This window comes from Peromyscus maniculatus, chromosome 4 (assembly GCF_049852395.1).
Source record: "Peromyscus maniculatus bairdii isolate BWxNUB_F1_BW_parent chromosome 4, HU_Pman_BW_mat_3.1, whole genome shotgun sequence".
In the NCBI taxonomy this organism is placed as follows: Eukaryota; Metazoa; Chordata; class Mammalia; order Rodentia; family Cricetidae; genus Peromyscus; species Peromyscus maniculatus.
Window position 1 is genome coordinate 56,963,482 of NC_134855.1, and position 26,054 is coordinate 56,989,535.

The following is a 26,054-nucleotide window of genomic DNA, read 5'->3' on the forward strand; positions in this document are numbered from 1 at the left end:
CGTGTCTTTACTGTTCATGCACCATGCTAATCCACTTACTTTCCAATTTACGGGGAGTTGTAGAAAACCATCATGTGGTGATGATATCCACTGTTCTTTTCAATGCTGTCAATGGATCTGTTTTAGTGTATTTTATTTATTTTTGTCTTTTATGGATGACTATTTTGCCTGCGTGTGTGTGTGTGTGTGTGTGTGTGTGTGTGTGTGTGTGTGTGTGTGCCTGCTGTGCATGGAGGCTGGAAGAGAAAGATCCCCTGGAGCTGGAGTTACAGGTAGTTGTGTGTTGTTCAACATGGGTGTTAGAAACCAAACTCTGGTCCTTTGCAAAAGGATCAGATACCATTGTCTTTGTTTAAAAAAGAGTATATTTTTATTTTTTTAAATTTATTTATTTTTGTTTTACGTGCAAGTATATTTTTATTTTTAATTGTGTGTGTGTGTGTGTGTGTGTGTGTGTGTGTGTGTGTGTGTGTGTGTGTATACCATGGAGAGCAGAAGAAAATGCTGGATCCCTAGGAGCTGAGTTACAGGCCATTGTAAGGCAGTCACCATGAATGCTGACAACCACACTCTGGTCCTCTGTGAGAGCAGTACACTGTCTTAACAATTCCTCCAGAACCATGTATTTGTTACTAAAGTGTGATCAAGGGGAAGAGGTAATATAAATCAGGGTGTTATGTAAATATTTTAGAACAAAATTCCCGTTCTTCCATTTTTAATAACAAGGAATGGGAAATAATGATACTACTTACAAACATCACTTCTAAGGTTAATGGTGTTTTCTTACCATTTATTGAAGCTTTACTATGCACATTTTATATTAAGCACTTTATATACACTCTCTGTCTTCACATCATCTTCAAAAGTAGACATATATAATTTACCTCTCACAGAGAAAGAAACTGGATCAAGTTGCTAAAAACTAAGTAATGCCCAAATTTCACAACTGTAAATAATATATTTAACTGTAACTCTGATTGGTTTTGTTGCTTATACATTCTCTAATCTATTTGCATAACCTTTCTGATTTCACTTTCTAACTTAATACTGCCATTATCCATTTAGTCTATTTTTTAGTACACTTATCTGCATATAATTATTCTTGCCTCTTGCTAGCTTGGTGCCTTTTTACATGTTTAGGAAGGTACATGGGACTGGATCTCTCCACACTTCATATACTTGCTGAGCTCCTAACACACAAGAACATAGAAAAGTAGATTGAAAAATCACAATGCAGCAAATGTAGTGCCATTGCTTCTCTGGGAAGCAAGAGGTTGAATCTTTGTGATAGATTAGCTCATCTGTAGAAAATGTATGTAGAGTTTTAATTCTAAAATTACTCTACACATAAGGAAGAGAGAATATTTCCTTATGCTCTAACAGAATAGAATTTAGGCAAATTCCATAACACTAGACCTGGTTGAAAATCCTGGAGCTTCCGACCCCATAACAGTTGCCACCACTGTTCACCAAGTCCCATTCAATCCCACAACAGAGGATTCGTGCTCAGTGAAATAAGCCAAACCATTTGGAATATGGGGAGAGTGGGGTTTTCTCTTGTTTCTTATGGGAAAAAATACTGCTCTTCAACATAAAAAGTAAGTTGACCCCTTTATTTGTACCCAATTAAGGATTTGTTTTCCCAGAACTTTTCTGAGTCTGGATATCTCTATATTTAACACATTTTTGGACATTTCATCAATCTTCACATTTTTAACAGAAACATATTCAACAAGATACTACAAATGGATTCCAATTTGATTTCTAAACATAACAAGAGTCTAAGACTCCGTGACTCAGTTCTTGCCTTAAACAGCCTGACAGTGTACGACATTTCGGTTTCTTTTGGATCCACAGGCATCTGTAGAACACCATATAGTATAGGCATGAATCCTATCTATATTAGCACACTAAATGTAGTTTCTTCCCTAGCAACAATGGTTGTCACTTCAGAATAGGCCCACAATAAGTCATAGCATTTAAGATATTGTAGCTGAGGAAGAAGACTCAGTAACTTCACAACAGAGAATGTCATAACATATGAGAACACAGATGAGATTAGTTCTCTATATGTGAAATTTGTACTGGATTAGAAATTTTCAAAAGGCCTTGAGAGGGTACTTAGGGCTTAAAATTGGAGCCCTACCTACAGTCACTGGGAATAGGTTGATAAGTTAGATCTGAGATAACTTACATTTCTTAAACTTTCATTATATTTTACCAAAAGAAAGCAACCTTGAACTTTTTTTTTTTTTTTTTTTTTTTTTTTTTGGTTTATTGAGACACGGTTTCAATAAACAGTGTAACAGCCCTGGAACTCACTTTGTAGACCAGGCTGGTCTCAAACTCACAAAGATGTGCCTGACTCTGCCTCCAGAGTACTGCCTGGCCAGCCTAAACTTTTAATGGTATTTTGCAGCTGTTCTAATGCTTCTGGCCACAGAAAACAGTTTAAAATTATATGTAATAATACTATGCCTGGCTAGGTTGGCTTTATTTATTTATTATTTAGTGGTTTAGTTTAACAAGATCATCATGACACAGGCATACAAATGTTGCTACTTTTGTGAAGTTCTAGGTGGTGTAAAGTCAGCAGAACTTTTGTAACTGATAGGGAACAGACAGAGAACAGAGATTATTGAGCTCTTGAACGCAGAGTTTTTGATAATCAAGGATTAGAAACAAAGACGGGAGTCTGGAGAAATAGTTCAGTGTGTAAAAATGCCTGCTGCTCTAGGATAAGGATCTGAGTTCAGATCCTCAATAACCAAGTAAAAACTAGGTGTGGCCATGTGGGCCCATAACACCAGCAACTTAGGACTGGATACAAGGAGTTTGTTGAGTATTGCTAACTGCCAGGCTAGCATGAAAGATCTTGTTAACAGGGAATAAGATGAGAATAATAAAATTCTCTCCTGTGTACTCATACACCACACAATCTCTCTCACACACACAGACCTCACGAATAAAAGAAAAAAAAGACCAAAGCTCAAATTAATTATTCTTTGCTGGTTGTTCTAGAAAAACTGTACAGAAATTAGGTCAATGAACAATATCAAAACAGATATTAATCTTTTTCTGAATGATTTTATCTACAAAAAAACTAGATAACTTCCATAATTCTAATTGAATTGTGTGAATACAAGTCTATACTTTTGCTAAAACGTGCATATACAATGGGCTGTGTGGTTTAAAAGACTGAACCTCATGCCACATGCTTGTTTGTGTGGCATAAAATGAAACCAGCCAGCCCTATCTGCTCGAGAAGGTAGCATGTGGTAACTTAAGGAAACCACAGTGTAACAAAAGGATGTTCGAAGGGTTTAGAAAGCAAAATTAATTACAGCCCTGCTAGCTGCTTGCTGTTGTTGAAACGCCGCCACCCAACGCTATCAAGGCACACATTTGAAGTCTTACAATGTTTCAACGAGATAATACCTCTTAACAAACTGAGTGATATAGGGAATCATTTTCTCGGGGCTTTTCCTCTCCTTGGTCTGCTTTGTCTTTTAGTGACCTTCTGCCTAGTCAGGGCTTGATTGGCTTCCTATATGCTAATATTTCAGATATATTACCTTCAATCCATTTCCTTGCCAGATTAATGATATCCTGTTTAATGTCTGTCCTTACTTAGATGTCCACACACACCTCAGAGACGTCTCAAATGACACTGTCTTCCCAGTCTTCTTCCTTAGCTCCTAATGCCTTCTTCTTCTTGTGCTCCTGATCTCAGTAGATGGCATCAGTATCCACCTATGAAGTCAAGCGTGGGACCCATCACCTTTATTTTCTCCTTTGCTTCATCTCAAGGACTGCTGATAAGACTTGTCCAGTCCATCATCTAACGGTGTCTCAAAATTTTCTGCTCCATTTCCATCTTGTTGCCATTTCAGCCTGATTCAATTTCCACTGGTTCACTTTATTAATTTCTTAATTGTTGAAAATAAAATTATTGTACAACTTTATGGGTGTCCATATAATGAAGTCATTACTATAATCAGTATTACTATTTACTCTACTCAATATTACTATACTCAAAGGGAACTGTATTCTGTGCCTTGTTATCAAACTGTTTGGTATTTATTTTCAGCTTTGAATGTGTCAGTTGAGCGTAGAAAGATTACATCCTTGCAGGTTGTAGCTAAGCGTCCACATGTAGAACATACACACAAAGCCCTCAGTAAGCCACATCTGAATTGGGCATTGAACTTGATGAATTTCCCAAGACATGCCATTTTCACATTCGGATTCTTGGAGTTCTAATCCGATGTTAGACAGCTGTGATACCCAGAGAGCCACTTTAGTTTAGGAAAGGAAATAAGTACCAGAAAAAAAAATTGAAGTTGTTTACCCACTGTGTGTGTTTAAGAAATAGTGTGTTTATTTAAATCAAGGGGCAAATAATTCTCAAAAAGCACTTCCTGTCAGAGTTTGAAAATGATGCCACAAATATATTTTAAGTGTAAAAATTCTTCCCTATATTAAGAAAATAATTCCACAGCATGCATTTAGAATATCAATTAGCATGGCCGTCACTAAAATACATCTCCATCGCTTGGCATTTTCTTTTTAAATTTTTGTTTTCTTTACTGTTGCTAGTGTGATGGCTCGGTGTGGGGGGTGGGGGGGAGCACTTATGACTAAGACTGATGACCTGAGTTCATCATCCAGGACACATAGTTGAAGGGGAAAACTAACTCCCACAAATTGTTCTCTGGTTTCCATACATGACGTGTGGCACAAACACGTGTGTGTGTGTGTGTGTGTGTGTGTGTGTGTGTGTATGTGTATGAACTGTGTATTTAGAGTCTCAATTTCTCTCATTTGAGTTATATTTTCATCTAGTATACAGTGTATGATAAATGTCCTGGGCACATATAAAGATGAAACAGACATGACTCCCACTCTAGAGAAACTAAACTGAACATTGACTCAAAGTGAGACTAAGATAGCATCAGTGTGCCCCCCTGGGGCTGATTGATCTCATGCAACACCCAAAGGAGGAGAAGACAGTTCATCAGTGCTCTCACCTTCATGACCCCACCATTGTCCTAGAGAAGACTCTTTGCTGTGCAGTCCTCAGGCATATGGCCTCATGGGCTTTAAGAAGTCAGCATGATTTGCTGAGCCAAACAGTCGATAAAATCAATAACTAAAAATGGGTAATCACTACCGCTGGTTACTTGGTATGATTTCTTTTTAATTCTTACATTTTTGAGACATTTAAAAATTGAGATTATAATATAATAACATTTGTCCCTTCTCCTTTCTTCTTCCAAACCTTCCCATATACCCCCCCCTCTGATCTCTTTAAAATTCATGGGCCTCTTTAATATAACCTTTTTGGTCTAAATAAGATTATTTGTATGTATGTTTTCCGGACTGATCATTTGGCACTAGGCAACCAATTGGTTCTTTCCCTGGGGAAGAACACCTCTCCTGTCCCCAGCTTTCTTCAGTTGCCTGTAGTTCTTTGTGCAGGATTGAGGCTTTCTCCATCTAGTTTGACATGTCCATTGGTGTCATCCTTGTTCAGCTCCTGTTTGGGCAGCTCATGTTTGTGAGAGGTTATGGGTATAGCTTCTGGTATTACAAGGAGAAACAACCCCACAGCAAACTCCCTGATTCTCTTGCTCTTGCAATCTTTCAGCTCCATCTTCCACATTATTCTCTGAGTCTTAGATGCAGGAGTGTTTGGAGATGTATCCATTGTGAGTGGGCTCCATAACTGCCTTTTGGTTAGTTGTGGTTTTCTCTAGTGGTCTCCATCTATTAAAATAGTCATTTCTTTGATATTTTGTTTGTTCCATTGGTCCTTAGGTCATGATTATGTTTTTTACTCTTTCTAGGCATAGTCTAGCTTCAAATCTATATTAACATTACACAAATAGCAAAGTGCCTTACAGTGCATTAAATATAGTTACTGCAATCTCCCCCAGGAGGTCTGCCAACATAAGCATGAAGCTGCTTTGCAGAGAAATCTGCATCAGCTGACCAGCTCCAAGGCACTCCTGATTGCCAACAAGAATAGGAATGTTGAGCTTTATATGTATATGACATGAAAGCTCTAGTTTCTATTGTGAAGGAAATATTTCTCATTACCAAAAGTTTAAAAAAAATATGAAAATCAAAAATGAAATTATTTCTGGCTGAGCCCATGTTGTAATTTTGGTTCTTTGTATGTAGACTGTTTAGATCAGTGACTATTTTGTACAGACTGTTTTCTGAAACCATGTTTTTTATTACTTGAAAATAATATAATTTAGATGATTTAAGTCAATCGTAGCTTTAATTAATTACTGTTGGACAGAAATAGTATAGGTGTGTAAAAACTATGTTTATATATGGAAAAGGCAGTAAATTGAAATATCTGAATTTTCGTGTTTTATATATGTTTATATATAAGCAGAGTGGAAATAGACATGCATTCAATTAGATCTTGCAACTTTCAACACAACAGTGTGGTATTGAACAGTGACATTTACACATTAATAGGTTAAATAAAATACATAATAAGTAATATATAGTAGATGTGATTTACAAATTTATATATTTAATGGTATACTACTCATGTATACATTTAGACAATTATTTAATAACTGTTAAAGCAATATTTTAGTCTTTAAAGCCTTGGTTGTTGTCTAGCTGAAGGTTTAGATTTTGGCATAAGTTGTAGTTATAGTTAATTTTTCTGAATATCTTGGTGCTGTTTTTGGAGGTGTGTTCTTTTTATTTAAGAAATCTCATGGAAGTACCTCCTATAGATAGACGGTTTTCTAGGTAGTTTACAAAATTATTGACTCAGATCACTATCCTGGAAAGCCTCCATTGGTAGGTTCTAGAATGATACCCAATTTGGAGCGGAAGGTAAGTGGCTCACCTTCATGTCAATCAGCTAAGGGGTGAGACTGAGACTCGAAAGACTGCAGAATTAAGAGTTGGGAAGTGCTTCCATGAGTACACAGCATTTAATGACTGTCCGGGAAGATGCAAAGATGAGTCAGACCATTCAGTACGACTAACAAATGTATGTAGTCCCATCTGAGCAGGTCTTATTTATTAAGTCAGGGGCCACGAGGGTGGGGGGGGGTGCGGGGGCGGGAATTACCTTTGCGGTTTCCCTCATGGAGTCCCATCTTCCCGGCAGTTCTTCTGAGGTCATGGCTGCAGAGAATCAGGCAGCCACCAAGAAAGGCAGTCAGTCCCAAACAGCGGCCCTTCTCAGTGTTGCATAAATTAGACTTTTGTTATTTTTGACTGGCATCATTGCTGTCATAAGGGCTAGGCTAGCCCCGAGGGGCAGGCTGCTTTCTGTGATGTAATTGTTGTGAGTCTTTGAACCTTGTCCTTCAGCACTCCTGCCCGTTAAAGGTGTAATTTGTGAGTGTGCGAACCTAGCTGCAGATCTTCAGGTTCTACTGCTCTGTAGGAATGCAGCTTTGCCGTTGTCTTCCAGCTCTTAGGTTTTTCTTCTCCCTCCTTCCCTCCCTCCCTCCCTCCGTTCTTCCTTCCTTCCTTTTCTTTCCTTTTCTTTTTTTTAGAAATCTAGTTCTGAATTTTAGATGTCTTTTTCTCACAAGCTCAGGAAAAGCACATGAGCCACAACTGAAGGCTCATTATGCCACCTGGCAAAATATGTTTAATGACTGATTGACAATTTTTTTGTCATTTTTTTTTTTATTTTTGTTTTTGAAGTACTGGGGTTCAGAACCAGGGCCTTGCAGATAATAGGCAAATAACTCTATCACTGAGCTATACAACCTGTCTTGGGAAACAGTTTAAATGGATAAAACATGTTTATTCTATATTTTTTCCTGTTTTCATCTTACACTAAACATTGAACAATAGAATATAAGCTGTTGTTTGACTTAAATTCTTACTTTTTATATTTATTTACTTTGTGTGTGTGTTTGTGTGTAAGCACATGCCTATATGTGCATGTATATGGGTGCGCATGTGTCATGGTGTGTAGGAAAGTCAGGAGACCACTGGCAGGAGTTGGTTTTCTCCCTCACCTCCATGGGAATTAAACTCAGGTCGCCAGTGGTTTTGCAAGTGCCTTTGCTATTAAGGAATCTCACTGGCCCACTGTGGGCTCCTGAGTTACATTTTAAACTAATTGAGATCATCCTCTATGCTATTTCAGAAAGTGAAGAGCCATAAAAGTGCCACAGATCTTACTTTAAGTTAAGACTACATAATTTAAATTATGTAGTCTTCTTCAAGAATAATTTAAAAATAAGTTGCTCTAAAATAAATAAACTTAGTGTTTCTTTGGAGACACCGAAGGAACAAGCTGATATCCACAGCATCCATAGAGTGGCCTGTCACCTCGCTCCCACCCCACACACAGAATATGTGGTGCATGTCCCTTCCCTTAATTTTATTGGAGAAAGAGAACATTAGAGACAATAGAGAAACCATCCAGGGCCAAACGGCTCCTAAGTGACATCTACAATGGGTTATTCTGACCTCAAATATTATATTCTTTTCATCACAGTCCTATAAGCTTCAAAAACAAATCCTGGTAATTTTTTTTTTTGCCTTTAAATTAAACCACAGCAGCAGAGATGCACCTTAAAAGAGAGAGAACATCTTGAGAGAGAGAGCCCTTTGCTCCTTTCCCCCAAATGATAGTAATCATGCTGATTATTCAGGGTGAGTTTCAGGGGCTAGTGCTGTGGGTTAAACTAGGAAGCATCAGCGTCTTAATTAAATACCTGCCTGCTAAACAATTAAAATGCTGATTAAGGTCCCAGTGTGAAGTGTGAGCCTCTATTGTCTGTGCCCCAGGGTCACTCACACTTTGCAGATTCAATGCTCACAGTACAGTGGTTTTACCCCAGAGCCCTCTGAATAGCTGAGAGGAAAGAGAGGAAAACCATCAGGTGAGAAGCATAAAAGGTTGCCACTCATTGCTCTCAGTACCCTTGACCCTCAGTCCACATCTTAACTGTGAACAACAAAAACCTATTGTGTGAGAGAATTGCTTAAAATACTTCAGTTGCTCGCTAGTGGAGGCAGCTTGTGGTCTGCGGCGCTACGGTGACAGTTTGAAACAGTTGTATCAATTCTGAGTATATATATATATATGTCTATCTATATCTCTGCAGTGTGGTGTGCCTCCTTATCTTCAGGAACATGACCTCTAACTGTTGACAAAACTAAGCACAAAGAAAGTAAAGTCACACATTTCCTTACTTCAAAGATTGTGTTCAGGCAGCGACGTGGGTGTCAACAAAGGTCGGTATTAATCCACTTGAATATGATCAGACAGGATTTTTCATTTTATATTTCCTTGACAGGTGTGAGCAAGTTTGTGCCAAATTTACATCAACTATTGCAAGTTTTATTATTTCTCCAAATAAAATACAAACATGTGACCTTGCAAACCACTCGTTCATCCTATTCTAGGCAACCTTACTGAGCAGAAAAGTCTTACAAAGCACACATTAGATGCCAAGTAAATGCCTGTGGATTAAAATGTGAATACGGTATTAGCCTTGCTCTGGGGAATAAGTACCTAGTTTATTAGACATTAGGTGCTCTTTAAAATAAGATGGACTTAGCTGGGCTGTGGTGGCGCACGCCTTTAAACCCAGCACTCGGGAGGCAGGGCCAGGCAGATCTCTGTGAGTTCGAGGCCAGCCTGGGCTACAGAGATCCAGGAAAGGAGCAAAGCTACACAGAGAAACCTTGTCTTGAAAAACTAAAAAAAAAGAAAAAATAGATGACTTTATTTTGGGAGACTTTGTGATTCAGAGTGCGGAGGCTAAGAGAGCGTTTCCCACTGAATTAGGAAGGTCAAAGATACATAGGAAGCATGGGATACTGGATGAAGACAAATTTATAAGGGACGTTTTATTATTTTCATTTTCTTCTATGAATGTCTTTATTTTAGATACATTTAAGATTTGTCCACAGCTAAGATTCAGAAATGAGTCACAGGCCATCAAAATAAAGGGGAATGATTATTGAAGGAAGGGAAACTGGACAGGAGGGAAAGCTTCTAAGGGACGGAAGGAGCCGATCTGGGGGAACAAAGGTGTTTGTAGAACGACTGTGAGTCCTCTGCCCTTTCTGAGTCTTCAGACTCCTGTGGATTCGCATTCTCTGCAGCTTTCACAGGATGTACATTTTTAGCCTGTTTACTTGGTAACTGAAACCTTTGCTTTTTTCCTCTTTAAACAAGTCATGAAATGCAAGATGAGGAGGGAGAAGTTGGTGTTCAGCCAGTTACCATGAAATCCTCATCTGGGGCAGTGTAGTGTTTCAAAATAGTCTTTAGAAATCTAACGTATTCAGTTTAACCACGTTCAGTCAGACTCCTTCTGTGGACTATTAAGCCTTCTTACAACTAAGCCTCCAGAACATTTTATGTGACATCAGTGACATTTGAATGAGAAGTGCCTCTAGTACGAGCAATGGAGTTTTCTTTGCAACGGTTTTAGAATGTTTTCAAGAAGGTAAGTTGTTGATACTCCAGTAAAGTACCTCCCACCCACACTCGGAAGTAGCTATAAACTCAGAGTCACATACAAATGAAAACATCAGAGGAGGAGGGGACTTGTTCAGAAGAAAGATTTCAACAAGAGGGAGGGGTAAAAGAGAGAAACGGGGGCGGTGGTGAAATCACTAAAAGGCATTGTATAAATGTAGGAAACTGTCAAGAAAAAAAATAGGAAAAAATGAAATAAAAGCAGAAGCCCATTTAAAAAAGCAAATGAATATCTGTACCAAAAGATAAAGATTCTTCTTAAACTACAGCAACTGTGGATGGGATTTATCAAAATAAGTTCCATATAATAAAAATTAATAAATATTTGATGAAAAATTGATGGAGATAAGGATAAAATACAGAATTGGAGTCATCCAACAAAATGACATCAGATTCAGATATGAGCTTCAATTGCAATAGGCATGTTTTGATTGATGGGGTAATATTAGATGTGACCCACTCTCTGAGGGTGATTTCTATAAACTGAGGAGAGAAGATTGCATATACAACAGGCATGAGCATTGGGTTCCCATGTAACAAGCCCTCAATAAACACTCAAATACTTATTCAACAGTTAAATAGAAAGGACAAGGTGATAATAAGTGATAATACCAGTGTATGGAATTATTAGAGAGGGATTTGTAAGGACACAAATTATTCGGGTTGATCCCATCCTAAGTCACTGTTTTGACAGATGATTAATATGCTTGTGGATATACACTTGTCATCCTTGATCCTGGATGAAATCACAATAGAGAAGTTTCAATCCCTACCCCAGGATAATCTCATATCATTGATCTGAGGTATAACCCAGGCATCTGTAAGGCTTAGGAGTTATAAAAGTGATTCTAACTCCCACTCAGAGTGTGCCTTAGTTAGGGTTACTATTGCTGTGATATAACGCCATGACCTAGAACAATTTAGGAAGGAAAAACTTTATTTGGCTTACACTTCTACATCACTGTCCATCATTGCAGTGTCACCAGGAACTGAGCCATATGAGAATACTGAGTGCTTGTGAGACAATTCCAAGAAAACAAGACAAGAGTCTGTGACCTCACTTTCCTCAGAACACAGAATTGTTCTTGGAATGTGTTCTCATGCTCCTCCCAGGTGTAGCAGGTAGGAGAGAGTTTACTTCAGTTGTTGTTATTCATATGTCTAAATGGCAAAACAGGGTTTTTGCCACATGTGGGTTGTCCTTCCATTGAACGCCTTACTCATGATTCTTCTTAACCCTCAAGTATGAATTGTTTGATGCTCTGAATAAAGTTGGCTATTGCATGAAACTTTAGTCCACCTTACTTTTAGGCCCTGATCTCCCAGGTTCACACCTCCAACTAAAGTGGTGAACATTGAAGGAAGTCAAGGCAGGAACTCAAAGAGGCCAGGAACCTGGAGACAGGAGCTAATAGAGAAGCCATGACAGGGTGCTGCTTACTGACTTGCTCCTCATGGCTTGCTCAGCCTGCTCTCTTATAGAACCTAGAACCACTAGCCTAGGGGCGGCCCCACCCACAATAGACTGGACTCTTCTACATCAATCACTAAGAAAATGCCTGATAAGCTTGCCTACAGCCTGATTTTATGGAGGCATTTTCTTAATTGAGGTTCCCTCCTTTCAGATGACTCTAGTTTGTGTCAAGTTAACGTAAAAGCCAGCTACCACAGGGCAAAGGCAGACAAGTTCCAGGCAGGACATGGGGAGGATTTATTAGTAGGGCCTTGGAAAAACGTGTAGTGACTTGGAAGGTAGTCATCCTGAATCTAGTCTAGCTTAATGTTAAGGTAAACAAGTTCTAAACTGGAAGGGCCTGAATAAGGCTGGAAGAAATAGGTAAAGGGCTCTCAGAAGAGCAGCTCTGGTATTAGAGAGGCCCAGATCCACCTCCTTGGACAGTGGTATAATAGCTACATGCCTTAAATTTCACAGCTATGAAGTGAGTAATAATTCTTCTTCATGGCACTCTCTCATAAATGTCATTGTGACCAAAGGATGCAGTAAAAGGAGAAGCTGAGTCATAGCAAATGGGAAAGTTGAGACAGAGGCAGGAGGATGCAGCACTAAAAGGAACCAACACAAGTTACGTGCTTCACGAGCCTCTGTGACCTTATTCCCAGGATCTGGGTCACTCAGAAATCCCCAGTTGAAATGCCCGGGGAATCTCAAAGCAACAATTCTAGGAAACAAAGCAAACCCTACCTTCTCTCAGACTCAAAACCACCATTAGTGAAGCTTCCCTCATAACTGACCTTACCAAGTCAGAAGTGAGATTGGCAAGGTGTAAGCTCATTTGGGCAAAATAAGAAATGGCTCACTTGAAAGTTTTCTTGGTGCTTTTAACCACTCATAGTAGAAGCGGAAGTAAGTGAGTCCCATGAGAAAAAGTTACATGAAAATAGGAAGTGCTAAGCATGAAAGCAACACGTTTTGTAAGATTTTGTCCTTCCAAAGTCTCTCTGTGAACTTTTCTTTGTACATAACAATAGCTAAAGCAGTTAGTTTCCTCCAAATATAATCTTCATGGCAGCACTACTTTTTTAATTAATTGCTTTAGTGATAGGGTGTGACACTGTATCTCAGGCAGGTCTAGAACTCACTGTGTAGCCTAAGCTAGCCTCAAACCCATAGCAATCCTCCCTCCTCAGCCTCCTAAGTGCTGTGATTATTGTCATGAGTCATCGTGTCTGGATTGCACAGTTATTGTTAAACTAAAATACTATGTTGCTTGGAGGTCAAGGGACAGTTAGAACCCATTTTGAGCTAGAGCAAGTACAGATGAATAATACAGAAGAGCGATCTACAAAAAAAGAGGTGATATGTGATTAAACTGTCTTTTTGTTTGAAGTCTTAGAGATTTGTGAGGCCAGCTTTTGGAGTTATTTCTAGGCACCATTGGCAAAATATTCCCATGCTATCTGTGCATTACTGAGGATGTTTGCTCATCTTATTGCCCTGGCAAGTCTCAGAGATAGAGTTGGCATGTTATTCATTCGCACAGCAGAGAAGGAGGTGCAGACAGTGACTGGCTGTCCCAAGAATGTGTCCCCAGCTGAACAATAACTGCGATGAGGCTGTACTGAAGCCCAGCGTTTTGGGGTTCAGGTAATGGTAGTTCATTTGGGGTTGCAGTATTCATTCCCATCACCAACAAACTTTTCAGCCAGAGTAAGTAGAAAGCATTGTGCATCTTTTTTTCTGCTTGATGTAGCACCAGGGAAGCCAAGCATACCCTCTTCCTGAAACTGTGTATGACTGCAAATGTGACTCATGTTACTTCAAAACACAAAGTGTTTGATAGACATACATATACATATATATGATTATTTTAGATGTATTTAGTCTAAATGTCTCAGATAAGTTTCATAATCATAGAATTTTCATTCATAAAATTTAAAATAGTTTATACCTTTATATTTGTGATCATTTGAATGAATATTATTAATGTAAATTATATGATTTTGATACTGAAAATGACAATTTCATAGCGGAAGTATGCTTATTGATTTAATTTTATAAAACTAAAATTGTAACATTGGTGTTATAACCAAAGTTTCTTTGAAGAAAATCTCACTTTAGAATATGGAAAAGTACTTCAAATGCAAATATGTAATATCAATTTTTAAAATGCATGAATTTTCTAGGCAAGTCAAAGCTCGTATGTAGAGTAAACACATTAAAATAGCCAGGAGACCATTTTGAAGAAAGCCAAACAAATTGAATACCAGTGTGATTCTATATTCATAAAATCCTCCCAGGTCTGGTAGGATCACAGACCTGTAATCCTTGAAGGCAGTGACAAGAAAATTGCAAGTTCAAGACCAACTTGAGGAAATTAGTGTGATCTTGTCTTAGAATATGAAGTAAAAAGAGGACTGGACATGTAGCTCAAGGAGAAAGGAAGAAGAAAAGAGGAAGAAAGAAAGGAAGGAAGGAAGGCAGGAAGGGAGGGAGGGAGGGAGGGAGGGAGGGAGGGAGGGAGGGAGGAAGGAAGGGAAGGGAAGAAAGGGGAAGGAGGGAAAAAATAAAGTAAGAGAAGAAATAAAGGAGCTCCAGGGATTGACCTAACTGGGGCAGTAAGAAAATGAAGAAAAGACATGACAGATACAGAGATGTAGAAAAGCTGGGGTGGGGTGGTCTGGGTTCTCTAATGGAGAAGCCACAGCACCTCAGCAACTCAGTGTATTTGGTTTGTACAGTTGAACAGGGAAGCAGGGGTATTATATGCTGCTGAATGAGGAGACAGGGTTATTACCTACAGATAGACAAGGAAGCAGTTACTATATAACACTGAACGTGGAGGCAGGGTTATTGACTACAGATAGACAAGGAAGCAGTTACTATAACACTGAACGTGGAGACAGGGTTATTGACTACAGATAGACAAGGAGGCAGTTACTATATATCACTGAACAAGGAGGCAGGTCTCAGTAATCTGGGTACGAGCGGACTCTAGGGAGCAGTCTTTAGGCAGTAGATATCTAAGTGAAGAAACTGTGGTGAACATTTTCTGCTCACACTGTGAACATATTCCCTTGGAACAGAGGAAAGCTTTGCCATTCCTGTGGGCTTCATCAAGGGGAGACTTTGCCACGCCCATGAGGCTGAGGCATTGGGGTCCTTGACATGGTCATGCTCATATCAACAACACACGTTCCATCAAGATCTCACTCACTCCCTACAGAGGGTGAGATTGATATATGATAAGGAGATAGAACTGAATGGAAATAATAGCAGCACATACAGATACTTATAGAATGTTACTATGTCTATGAAGATCTTTACATTTACAACTCTTCCCAAGTCCTCTCCAAAACTGAAAACTCGGGAGTTCTTTCTTGGACTCTTCTTTTTCTAATTTTGATTATTTTATTTTGTGAGAATTCGCAGGAGTACTGTATTCACATCATGTCCACCTTTTTTTCCTATCCAACTCCCCCTTTTCCCTTGACTCCTCTCAAATTTATGACCTTTTCTTTATTTACTGGGTAATTATGTGTTTATATGTGACCTATTGAGTCCATTTGGTGTTGCTTGTTTTTAACGTGTTTATGGCTGACCACTTGAGATCAGGTAGGCTCATCCCTGGAAAAAAAAAAAAAGATTATCTTTCCTGGCAGCCATTGACTGCCTGTAGTTCTTCATTTAAGGGGGGAACCTTGTGAGATTTCTCCCACCTACATTGGCAAGTCCACTACTATCATTTACAGCTCTTGGTTAGGCAATCGCATTTGTGGGATTTCATGGGTATAGCTTCCCTGTCTAGAAGGCACAGAGCCACAGGAGGCTTCCTTGACCTCTGGCTTTTAAACTCTTCCCACTCCCTCTTCCCTGACTGTACCTGCACTTTAGGTCTATGATTACACTGTAGATGTATTAATTGGGCCGAGGTACCTCATGGTCATTTATTCTCTTTGTTTTGACCAATAGTGGATCTTTGCCATAGTCCCCATTTGTTGTAGAAAGAACAAAAATCTTTGACAATTGGTGAGAGCTAAACTTATCTGTGGGTATAAGGGTATTTATAGTACAATTAGAAATTATGTTGGTACAGAAAAATGGTGGTAATCGGTTCACTACTGTGCATATCATCGCTTCAGCCATGGTTAGCTGGCTAGGTTTAGAGTGCTAGGCATGAGTCCCTCCCACCCCATTGAGTGGGAGATTAGACAGCTGTCAGTTATCTCTAAGATAAAAGGGCCACTATGATACCTCTCTTGTAGCTATTGAGTCTTCGGAGTAGGAGTAGTATAACAGACAAATTCGTTTTTTAATTCTACTTAATTTCAATAACTTTACATTTATATAGCCATACAGATCCGTTGGCAAAGAGTAGGTGTTGCTGGTTACATCTCCACATAAGAATATTTGAGGCTGCCATGGATGCCTAGAGGCAGCCCATGTAACTACTTCTGGGTGAGATGGAGGATCTACAACTATCTAAGTAACAAACAGATGCTCCTTGCAACGGAGCACTTTCGCAAAGCAGCTGTTTTGGTTTTGCTCATGAAAGTTTGCAAGACTGCACTCTAATTTGGAAGGGCCTGAGTGTGTGAGTGTGTGTGTGTGTGTGTGTAATATGACTTTTCTAAAAAGCAGGTATAAACACATTTATTCACCTGATTCAAGGGAATTCTTGAATCCTTAAAATAATGCTTCCTGCTTTTCAGATATGGAAACGTGTTTTTGAGGAAATATTTAAATAAACATGAGTTGCAGGAGAGGAGAACATAGGATAGAGTGACTGACAGCTACAAAGGGGGAAACTGGCCTTTTCAAAACAAATTCTAGTACCCTAAAAATCCTTCTAGTTAGCCCTATATAGACAATTTTGGGCAGTCAAAATGTTAAAGAGCATTCTAGAATGGCAGCTAGGGGCATACGATGCAAATCTGACTTTCAGCTGTCCTATTACCCTTGGGTGTCTGAAGACAACTCCCCAATTTCCAGAGCTTTGGTGCAAAGCTCTTTCCTGCAAAGGTGACGAGGCACTGGACTGTGAAAGCACGGTGTGAGGGGTGGGATGGCCCACTTCAGGACATGCCAATAAAGGTGAATCCCCGCTCCTAGCATCCCTCCCACAGCTGGAAAATATTCTAGAAACCACCTGTCAGAATGAGGAAACTGAGCATGCAAAGACAATAGTGATGCCGGCAACAGACTCTAAAAACGAGAGAAGACAAGAGCCAGCTGCCGGACACCTGCCCCGTGCTCAGTCACCGGCTCCGAAACCAGAACCCAGCGCCAGAAAGGCAAGACGGACATGCGCACATCCCATGCATCTCAGAGCTGTTTCTCAGCCGGTGATTTCCAGCTTGCTTCCAGTCAGCTCAAAGAGCTGCCAGGGTAGTGAAGAATGTGCTAGAACAGATGACTACAATCGCCTTAAAAAAAAAAAAAAAAAAAAAAAAGGAGAGAGATAAGCCCTCTGCTGTTTGCACGTGCAATTGTTTGAGCCTTCCCCTCTTCTACTGTGATGCTTGAGGCTATCCCCAGAGGGGTCACGGCCCACCGTTTGAGAACCATTGCCCCAGCACACACAATGAGTCGTCTGGCCTCATTTTTCTTCCCTTGTTTGTTATTTCTCCAGGGTTCTCTTTGCTTTACTTTTATATCCTATCTCCAAACTTCACCAACACACACCTGCCCTATACTTGTCTGTCTGTCTATCTATCCATCTGCCTTGTTTGGGAAAAACCCCCAGGATAAAGCAAAAGTTAATCAAAAAGGAAGATCGACTCCCAAAGAAAGCTTCCCTTCACAGTGCGGAACTGTTACCTCTGCTTTTCCTTTATGGATGCTATTTGGACAAAGTCTGCAATGAAACTTCCCCTACACAATAACTCTCTAAGTGAAGCTATTTTGTGGCTGATTTTCTTCCTTTACAATTTCCTGCTCTAGTGCAATATTTCTGGACACTTAACCTCTCACTCCCTTTCAGTAGGAATCTCTTCCTTTATGGAGAGTAACAAAGCCAGGAAGAGAAGCAGGTGTTCAAAGCCTCAGGGGCCACAATTAAAAAAAAAAAGTAAATCTTCATCCTTCATCTATATAGAGCATACCCTTGAAAAAAACACGCCTTCCTGGGTGTTATATTCAATTTGCTTAACTGTGCGTGCTCACGATAAGCCTGCCGGAAAATTTCTGCGATGCTGTTTCTCTTGTTCTTGTTAATGAGAGGGAAACCCTACACAACACACTCCCTTGGCTCAGCTCATGCCCTGACCGAAGGTAAGGGGTCTAACTAGAGTAAGGACAAAGGGACCTTCAGTGGCTTTGACATCAGTCCTTTATAATTGCAATCATGGTGTAGCACTCAAAAAGTCCAATTCTGAGACAAGTTTATTTTTTGTAATGTGAGTTCTTTATAAAATAACCATGTCATACAAATTGAATTATAGTGCCATTGGTCCACTACTTTTATTTTCTAATTGGGTGAAAGGGAATCCAAGATGATCTATGGAAATAATTAAACTTTTTAATGTGATAAATTAGTGAAATTAACCTGTTAATTATTGTGAGACATTGAAATATTAGTGCTTTCCATGCAGAGTGAGGAAATGTTAGAGACATTACCTGATACCTTTAAAATATTTTCTTCTATATGTTACCTTACTTCTCTTAAATAAAATATAAGTAAATATAAATATAAAATATAAGTAGACTCCTGGGTGCTTACTTGTCCTTAAATATATAGGTTCATATATTGAGTGATACAGTCATAGTAATATTGTCTGTGCATTTTTATAATACCAAAGACTACAATCAACCCAAATGCCACTTATGGGAAATGTATAAAATAAGTTTTTCTATCTCCATATTATAGAATGACACCAAATTATTAAATCAAAAGGAAAAATACTACTAACAAAATGATGCATTAATTAAAGTCATAAGGATACCTAGCATCCGCTGAGCAACAATGACTGAATGACGTTTATGAAATGGATAAATATATGTACCCCCTCTCAGATTTCCGTGATGTATGTACTATCACCAGCCCCAGTTTATAATTAGGAAAACCAAGATGTGAAGAGGGTTTTTATTGTTGCTGTTGTCGTTCTGTTTTGTTTCAGAGATAAGAGAACGCAGAGAGGCAATAATAATATAAAAACAGAATCAATCTTATTCTGTGGTACTATTGTATAAACGGTTACAGAGTTATATAGAATATGTGTCTATCTGTAAGAGAATATATATAAAAAGAAGGGACGGGGAAGATACATACCATTAATTTATTTGAATTATAGTTCTTTAAAACATGTACTTTCCTAAGATTTTCATTGTTAGTTCATAGACTGTTAGCATAATTCAATAGCCTTTTCAATACCAGCAGCGGCTTTTCTAAGGACCAACACTTGGAAACACATAATACAATAGCCATCACTGTGCCATCCCTTAGGCACATGAAGCTCTTCAGCACTTAACATGTGGCCCTTTCAAACTGATTTATACTCAAACAATGAAACCCTTGTCAGGTTTTGAAAAGAAAAGATGTCAAATTTCTTATTAAACATTTTTATTAAATTCTTGCAAGGATGTTTGTATTGCATGAAGTTATTGTTAACTTCATGCATTTCCTTGAGTTTTGGAAAGGTGTCTACTAAAGGCCTTAGAGTCCCCTGAGAAAGATCAAGTACCACCTAGACCCCCTGTCAGAGGTTCTGAATGGCCTATGCTGACCAGCTAGTGCTAGTCAGCTACTCCAGGGTCTGCTGTGTTTTGGATTATGCGTCCTAATATAAGGCCGTGCAGAGAACAGCTTCTCTATGTGAAATAGTGTCCAAATAGCTTGGTTATCCAAAGGCATTTCTTCTAATATTTGAGAAACTATACTTCATGTTGCTTTACCAAGTAGAGGTTTTTCCTTTTTAAAAACAGTATCAAGTAAATTGGAAGGTAGGACAAATTTCCAGTCGCAGGAATATGCTAAAAGTTTTATAATCTTGATTGTAAAGCTCCTTTATTCTAAATAAATCAGTCTTATTTATAGTGCTCTCTGTCCTCCAGACCTGGTCAAGCAGTGGCATGTAAAATGCTTCAGATGGAGCAAATGAAAGTTGCAAACCTATTTATTTACATTCGGAGTATGATTATTTAAGCCCTCCTTCAAAGAGGACTGGCTCAGAGGATGTGTCTTTGTAAGTCACAGAAATAAATTTTTATGGCCCTAACATTTTACTGCCATATGAGCAGAATACGGTGCCCATGCTACTAACATATTTGCGTCCTTACTCCAAGTTTGTAAAAATGCTACTCAAAGTTGACTCTTTTCATACATCATATTTTATGGAACCAGCATTCATTTACCCAGTCTTTCTAGCATTTTGCTTAGTTCCTTCTCCTTCCCCCAATGGTGTTTTTCTCTGTATTCTGGTTTCTGTTACTGATTGGATGGTAGTGATAAGAGAAGATTGCTAAAGAAACTAAATTAAGATGAAATTGTGAGACATAGTTATCTGTCAGTTTTCTGGAAGAAAATACTCAGGGAATCTGGCTTACTTTCTGGACATTGCTATTAGCTACATAATTATTTTCTAGTGTAAGGTATTATAAACTAAGCCACAAGGCTCTCAATGTTTTGTTAACATTTAAACTAAAATGTTACCCTCAGCGTTATTTAATTTTTTTCCAAATTACTAAAATTTTCTTATCAGTTGCCTGTGTTGGCAAGATAAAATAGTTTCTTCCAGACAGACACATCTGTCTTGTTTTCTGTTTCTCCCCATGTCTAGTAAAATACTTCACATGCATTGTTTTTAAATGAGAGAAAATAAGAATTTGTCATGGCATTTTAAAATATAATATTGTCTCGTTTATAATAAAATTCCTTAATAATAAAGTGAAGTTACACTTTATTCACTCAGAATTTTTCACATTTTCTGTATAATTATAAATTTGGATTACTAAATGGTTTTAAAACTAAATTTCTAAAATACTCCTATGTGCGAGAGTGCATGTGAGGTGTATGGGTGCGTACGGGTGTGGTGTATGTGCATGTGTGTGGGGAGGAGCAGGTAGCTGATGCAACAGAAGCCTGAGGAGAGCTCTCAGAGTCCCTCTTTATCAACCTCTGCCTTGTTCCCCTGAGGAAGGGTCTCTGGCTGAACGTGATCATGGTTTTCACCTCACGATGAAGGGCTGCAAGCTCCAGCAATGCTCTTGTCTCCACCCTCAGTGCGGAGGTGACATGCATGTGAAGGGCCATGCTTTAAGTGGGGGCTAGGATTGGACCCCCTGGTTCTCAGGCATACACAGCAAATGCTCTTAGATGCCTAGCCATATCTCTCCCCTTAAAATACTTTTAAAAGTAGTTTTAAAACAAAAAAAAAATTGTTACCAAATTTTGGAGAAAATAATTGAGCTACATTTTCAGCTTTTCCTATCAAGTATTCTTTCAAGGGGCAAAATGACAGCTGTAGATACTTTACACAGGAGCTACTGTGGCCTTCATGAAATGGTGGTGCAGCACTCATTCATGTCACGGAGATTAGGTGGTCAGACTGAGTGGGCCCAGTTAATTGGGCTGTGGTGGCTTCATCTTGGAAAACCTGTGATGGTTAGGCCAGCCTCGGTCTCAGCTTATGATCTAATGGAAGCAATTATCAGGTCACTTGGAATGAAAAAATCTAGTGTGGATGTAAATTGGGGACACTTGTGAAAAAATGCCATTCTCTTGTCTAGACATCTCAACTGAAAAGAACTGGAATTTGTGAAACTAGATGTGCTAACTCACTGATCTGGAGGCTGCTATGGTATCAGGTAGGTTTATACTTTTTTAATCAAACTACTTGTGGAAGGGACTGTGTCCACTGTAGGATATACTTAGCAAAACAGCCGGAATGATGCTGGGAGTTATTCAAGCCTCATGTTATCTATCATTAGTATGCTCTTCTATGTGTGCTTAAAAGCAAAGAGTGTTCCAGCAGAGGGAGATTCATACATTTACTACTTTAAAATAAATAATTACAAATTAGTCTCTGTCTACTATGGAATAATTAACTTTTTAGAAACATCAGTATTGCAGGAATACGCTTTTTACTTGATCAACCCTGGAGAGATGACTCCGCTGCATCTGACTTCGAAGCTTTTTCTTTTAAGTGACAACAAAATGCAATAGTTATAAATATACTTCTTGGAACTAAGTGGGAAAAGTGATGATGTGCACTCGCTGTTCTAGAACCATTACAGGAATTAATTTAGTCTCAACTGAAAAGCAGCGAGGATAGCCAGTGCTTGACAGATTGGATTTCTCAATATAGTAAATTGCAAACTGTGGAAAATTATGTAACAATTTATTCAAATAAAACTCTGCAAAACCTTGACAGTAAGAAGTTCAGCTTCAGCCATTAACTCCTCTGGCTGAAAGACCCTTTAGCACAGCCAGGCTAGCTTGTCATACATTCTCCTGCTGGCTAGCTGCTTAATTACCCAGCCAGTGGAGTAGATGGGCTAATATTCAAACTTGAGTCACTATATTTATCCTCCTTAACTTAATGCTCATCATTGCAATGGTCAAGATTTATTACAGGATTCTTGTGGTGATATTGTGTTCCCCAATATATTGTGCATTTAAAAAAACTTATCTGGGGTCAGAGAACAGAATAGCCACTAGATAGAGGCCAGAAATAGAGGCCAGAAAATGGTGGCACAGACACCTTTAATCCTAGCATTCCAAAGGCAAAGATCAGTCTGGATCTCTGTGAGTTCAAAGCCACACTGGAAACAGCCAGGCATGGTGACACACGCCTTTAATTCCAGGAAGTGATGGCAAGAAGCAGAAAGGTATATAAGGCATGAGGACCAGGAACTAGAACCTCATTAAGCTTTTAGGCTTTTGAGTGGCAGTTCTGCTGAGATCCATTTGGATGAGGACTCAGAGGCTTCCAGTCTGAGGAAACAGGATCAGCTGAGGAATTGGCGAGGTGAGGTAGCTGTGGCTTTTTCTGCTTCTCTGATCTTCCAACGTTCACCCCAATACCTGGCCTCAGGTTTTTTTTTTTTATAAGACCTTTTAATATTCATGCTACAGATTCTTATCTTCCAGACACAACACACAGATGGTTTCATTTGGGAAGAGAACTGTAAGGGTCAGTTTGTGCTTAGCCATCATGGATGCAGCTCTCCATCATGGGTCAAGATGGCCAACACTGGGGTGGGAGGAAGGAAGAGTATCATCACAAAGTGGCTGACATAGGTATGCAGGAAACCCCAAAGTAAACAGTGGTGTAATATGTTATAAAACTGTTTAGGAGACTGCCACTTTGGTCTTGTATAAATTTGATCTTGAAGTCAAAGGTTTGGGTGTTTGCCTTCGAGAGCCTGCCTGTGTGTCTCTGTAGGTGCATGTGCTTATTTTTGTATATGTGTGCCATTCTTCCTGTGTGCCTGTGCCTGCCTGTGTAAGTCCTGTATGTGCTGGCACATGATGGGTGCCTGCTGGCATCTGCTCCATAGTGGTCTGTGTGCCATCTTTCGCTCAGAGTAAACCAAGTGAGTCTTACCAGTATATGACTCCTCAAATTCTCTTCAACTCCTTGTCTCCCATGACCTTCCTTCTTTCCTGGCATTAGAATCTTGACCACGGAGAACATTACATTGAAAGTCCTATTATTTTTACTTTTTATGGGTAAAAGATCTAAGGGTTAGTTAGAAAGGGCATAGAACCTGTTAAAGTTGAAATTCAATCACAAATAATCTGGTGTTATTATCTAGTTTTAAGCCTAGCATGTTTCTTTAAAAATATATGCATATATATATATATGTCATAGCATATGCATATCCTAGGCTTTATGATAATCTATACAATAGATAAAGTTATGTATTGATTTAAATGTGTACTAAAGAGATAAACTTTTGGTCAAACCTGTGACTTTAACATATTTTTACATGGGATGTGCCTAAATAAGTAAATGGGTAACATGCACAAAGCAGACCATGTGCATATCATGATGGGATACAGAAACACTTAATAACATTTCCCTAGTTAACTGTTAGGATATAAGCATGATAGAGATTAGTTGATCACTACTATAGATTCTTATGTATGGAATGTCTACATCATTATTTCTTTTCAGTGATGCTCTAATATCACTTCAATATCCAAGATATCAATTATCAACTGCAGTTCCTAAGGTGAACTGTGCTTTCATTTTTTTGACCCATTATTGATCAGTGCATTATAAATATGTCCTTAAAACAGTGTCAATGGTACTGATGGAAATGCTGATTCTAGGGTGGTCAAAATGAAATCACTCATACATTTTCAGGAGGAGGAAGACCAAATTGATGAATCACCTGGAACCATCTGCTGCCATTAAAAATCACCACCTGCAATAAAAACCAAAGCAGCATGCATATAGAGTGATTATTACCTGAAACTTGAATTTTTACAGACTGTCAATGAAATTATACTTCTTCATTAGATTAGTATATTTGGGGACTTACAAAGATGTAGTTACAAAAAAAGAGCATCCTATGCAAACATAACTTTTGAAATATCAGAAGACTACACTGTAATACCCTAGACATATTAAATTGTTTTCCCTTTTAATTTTTTTTATTAAAATGCAGTTTCATCATTTTCCCTTCCCTTTCCTCCCTTCAACCCCTCCCATGTATCCCTTTCTCTCACTCTCAAATTTATGGCTTCTGGCTCTTTTTCTTTAATTGTTGTCACACACACACACACACACACACACACACACACACACACACACACACACTGCCTGCTCAGCCCATATAATATTACCTGTATGTATACAACTAAGAGACTAATCACTTGGCAATAACCAATTGAGGGGTGGTGGTGGTTCTTCCCTGGTGAAGACTGTTTTCTCTAGTCTCAGTATTCCTTAGTTGCCTGTAGTTCTTTCTCTAGTATTGGGGTCCACTGAGCTTTCTCCGGTCCACATTAGCAGGTCTGTTGACATCACCCTTGTTAAGGTCTTACTGACTTTTAAAACGTGAAGCAGGATGGTGTTCCAGGCCCCAGAAACATCAACATGGGGTGACAGAGGATGAAATTGCCAAGTTGCAGGAGCCCCGGTTTCTATTGGCAAGGTTGTCACAGCTCAAGCAATTGGTGGGACAATTCCTAAATAAGTTGCCAAATGGTGTGAGTGTTTATCTGTGAGACAAAGCAAGGGGAGTGAAGCTGACGGGGTAACCCTGTCAGTAACAGTGACAGCAGTTGCTGTCAAGCATACACCATTCTTTACTTTCGCCTACAGTCCACACCACGGCCTGGAGAGGAAGACGGATTCTCTGATTGTCAGCACTGTAGCTGATCATGTGTGTTTGTTAGATATGGGCTGGATAAAGAAGCTCAATGGGACATACTGCTGGACCAATCTTCGTTAACTCTTACAACTGCAGAAGAGACTTTAAAACTGTCGCTAGCTTCAAGACACACAGTCACGTGGAAGGGATGCACTGTGTTATGCACAGATGGTGCTCACGCAATGGTATCCAATAAGAATGACTGTTCCATGGATTCAAGCTGTTGTACTGGAAACAAGATCTATCCACTGTTTCACACATGGGGGATGTTCTCACCATCTGAGATGTTTTTTTTTTTAAAGATTTAATAAAAGAACCTAATGAAAATATAGATCATCAACCACCTTATGGATAGCAAATTAAATCCACGACTTCTTCTCAGCTTTGCAAAAACACCGGCACTGATTTCAAACATTGCTGTTCCTGTAGGAATGCAACGAAAAGCTTCTTGTCTTCGGTGATAAATCTTACACCATGTATAAGAACAAACACATACTTTGGATTGGTTTTGTATATCGTCACGTTGAAGATGTATTTTCTCTTTTAAATGAGCTAGTGTTGCCATCTCAAGGCAAGCAAATCCCTATTATTCCACATGATAGGAAAGGTGACCATGATGAATGCAGATGTGACTCTGTGGGACATATGGACCTGATACAGTGAGCTGGATCAATATATTGAATGGCCTTATAAAAACTCATTTAAAATGAAATAAATAAAATATCCTGAAAAATTGCAAATACTTAGTGATAGATCTCCCCATAAATATTTGGC

General features: G+C 38.9%; 1 long non-coding RNA gene across 6 annotated transcripts in view; it reads left to right on the forward strand.

Moving 5' to 3' along the window:
• Positions 1 to 1,361: 1,361 nt before the first annotated feature.
• The window catches only part of LOC143272908 (uncharacterized), a 92,599-nt gene continuing 67,906 nt past the window's right edge, over positions 1,362 to 26,054 (forward strand). Inside the window, exons 1-4 of one of the 6 annotated variants that reach the window (XR_013050552.1) lie at positions 1,362 to 1,598; positions 9,114 to 9,243; positions 11,476 to 11,620; positions 21,684 to 21,761. This is a non-coding gene — a long non-coding RNA (uncharacterized LOC143272908). The remainder of the gene's footprint in view (positions 1,599 to 9,113; positions 9,244 to 11,475; positions 11,621 to 21,683; positions 21,762 to 26,054) is intronic. The other 5 variants (XR_013050550.1, XR_013050554.1, XR_013050551.1 and 2 more) reach the window with 5 other exon arrangements.